This window comes from Elephantulus edwardii, unplaced genomic scaffold, assembly GCF_000299155.1.
Source record: "Elephantulus edwardii isolate Elephantulus edwardi_28Jun2011 unplaced genomic scaffold, EleEdw1.0 scaffold00406, whole genome shotgun sequence".
Classification (NCBI taxonomy): Eukaryota; Metazoa; Chordata; class Mammalia; order Macroscelidea; family Macroscelididae; genus Elephantulus; species Elephantulus edwardii.
This window is the reverse complement of record NW_006400156.1, coordinates 1068183-1071275: the sequence shown is the minus strand read 5'-3', so window position 1 is coordinate 1071275 and position 3093 is coordinate 1068183. Positions and strand designations below refer to the sequence as shown.

Sequence of the window (3093 nt, the reverse complement as noted above, 5' to 3'; positions counted from 1 at the left end):
GTTCTCCAGATTTCTTGGCACAATAGAAGTCCAGGCTAGGTTTAGAAGGGGTCGTGGTACTAGGAATATTGTAGCTAATGTTAGATGGTTCTTAGCTGAAATCAGGGAATACCAGAGGAATATGTATCTGTGTTTCATTGACTATGCAAAGGTGTTTGACTGTGTGGATTATAACAAACTGTGGCTGACTCTGAGTAGAATGGGAATCTCAGAACACTTGATTGTGCTAATGAGACCTATACTTGTACCAGTTGTCAGAACAGAGTAGGGTAACACTGCATGGTTCAAAATTAGGAAGGGCATACACCAGGGATGTGTCCTGTCTCCATACCTTTACAGCCTGTATGCAGAACAGATTATCCAGGATGCTGGGCTCTATGAGGAGAAATGTGGGGTCAATATTGGTGGAAGACCTATCAACAATCTGTGTTTGCAGGTGCCACAACCCTGTTTTCAGAAACTGAGAAGGACCTGAAGCACTTGCTACAGAGGGTCAAGGACTGAAGCCTCAAATATAGATTGAGGCTCAATGTCAAGAACACAAAGATTCTCACCACTGGACCACTTGGCAGCATCAGGATGGATGGTGAAGAGATTGAGCTTGTTCACAGCTTTAGTTTGCTTGGCTCCACAGTCAACACTCTTGGCACCAGTAACGAGGAAATTAAAAGATGTATTGCCGTGGGAATGTCTGCTGTTAGAGACCTCGCCAAAGTACTGAAGAGCAATGGCGTCCTCTCTGGAGACTAAGGTGCGTCTGATACAGGCCATGGTCTTTGCTATCACTTGTTCTGCATCAGAGAGTTAGACAATCCTAAGGAGGATAGAAGGAGAATTGATGCCTTTGAGCTGTGGTGCTGGAGAAGATTATTAAGGGTATCATGGACTGCTAGGAAAACAAACAGATTCATACTGGAAAGGGTTAAACCGGGAGATGCTTTGGAGGCAAGGATTCTGAGGCTCTGTTAACATACTGTGGACATGTTGTAAGGAGGAACCGGTTTTTGGAGAGGGACATCATGCTTGATATGGTGGAGGGACAGCGCAGGAGGGGAAGGCACTCGATGAGGTAGATTGATTCAGTGCCTGGGCTAATCAGGATAGGTTTGTCCGAGACAGTGCTATTGGCACAGGACAGAGAAAAGTTTAGGGCTGTTGCATGTAGGGTCGCTATGAGGTGCAGGCAACTCGATGGCACATAACAACAACAACAACAACAACAACAACAACATGTTACAGCAAAATTAATATATTTTCTTTTTTCATTTTAATGCTAATTTATTTGTCATTTTATTTCTGTGAACTAATACCCACTTTATTCTGAGTGTTTTCCGGCAATGTGGTTCTAAATAGAAATGTTAAATTAATGTAAAAAATTTAACATTACAGAGGACCAAGTTTAACTGTACCTTGATGCAGAGTCCAGTGATCCTTATAAACATCAAGGCTTTTATATTCTTAGTTCTAAACAAGAGAATTATTATCAAGAAGTGCAAACCGACTTTAACATTCAACTTTAGTGAAAAGAAAGCAGTGTGTTTTCTTCCTGAATAAGACCATGAGTTTTTCACATTTTATGTTTACATCTATTCTGAATTATTTTATAATAGTCTTCATTTAATTTTGTATCACAGCTGTTGGATGACTTGTTTACAATCAAAGACCCCAAATTAAACTGGATAGCTGAAGTATAGTAAATTTTTCTTCAGCTAATGTTTTAAGTGAGTCTGTGTTACAAACAAATTCTTTTTTACATAAATCTTAGCACTTGTCCAGAACCGTAAATGTTATCCTGGAACTATTACAATTCTACTTAAACTTCCTTATTGCAGAGGATAAATGTTCCAGTTCTGACCAGCTCTCCTCTCTCTTCCAGGCTTCAGAGCCAGCCAGCCTTTAGAGAGTTGGCACTTATGGTTGGCCTGTCATCTGGTAGTCCAGTTTTGCCTCAACAATGAGTTCTTTTGTGATGAGGGTCAATTTCTTCATAGATAGCTTCTGTAGTGCCAGCAAGAACTAAAGGATCAAACTCCATCACCTCATAGTAATTGGGAGCCTGAAGATCATTCTTTGTCATTGCTGGATGGTTGCTAGGCAATGCTGATGGTGTCTGGCTTGACCATGCTGTTGGAATGCTTAGTTGTAGCAATACTTTGTATGAATCTTCTGCAAAGTTGTGGTATGTGTCGCTGGAGAGGTGGTTTTGGGTGGTCCTCTGGGGAGAGAGGAGTGTTTCTGTATTTTCTTAGTCTAGTAAGTTCCCTTGTGGATGATGCCTGGACTTCACAAAAATGTTTTACAACAGAAACTGGAAGTCTAAAATTTAAGTCTGAAAGCCAAGTATTCATGGTGTTGAGTTCTTCCAGAGTTTCTCTAGGAGTTGCAGGGCTGGGACTTAGATCCAGAAGATCAGAGGATGGTGGAGAAGTTTCACTGCTAGTATTGGTTGCTTCGTCCTGGTTTTTATTTTACTCCAAAAGCCTTTGTTGGTTTCAAGTAAACCTCTCATATACAAGGAGGGCACTATTTAAATCTTCATTGACTTGAATAAGTCAACAATGACATCTTCATTCTCTGCCACCAACAGTAGGTCCATGACACATAATATATTTTTCTTATACTCAAACTGCTCATAACATCCACATTCAAGACTTGAGGTTAGAGTATCCCTACTTATATCTATCTCTTAGACCCACAGGAGTGGAATTAGGAAGAATTCAGCAATGGAGAAACAGTCTGATCTTGGACTTGTTTTTTCAGCAATGCCCACCCAGTAAGCATAGATTTATGGATGAACAGTTGTCTTGAGAAGACATGGAAGTTGTAAGGACCTCTGTTCTGTTAAGTTGACTAAGCCCCATGTGGGGTCTGGGGCTGACTCAAAAGATCAAAAGATCTAGGGAGAAGTATGGATGCTTGAACATGTTGTAGCTAATGCCCATTGAAACCTAGCCATAGAGAGCTGGGAATGAGATCACCAGAACCCAACCAAATGAAGAGTAGATGATCCATGCTGTGAACTAGGGTTGATTGATGTGACCTGATGGCTTGCTCTGGACTAGACGATGCTTATGGATGCAGATACTCAGAAGT

General features: G+C 41.0%; 1 pseudogene; it reads right to left on the bottom strand.

Annotated features, from left to right (window-relative positions):
• Positions 1 to 1948: 1948 nt before the first annotated feature.
• LOC102854129 lies at positions 1949 to 2596 on the bottom strand (annotated as a pseudogene).
• Positions 2597 to 3093: the final 497 nt, after the last annotated feature.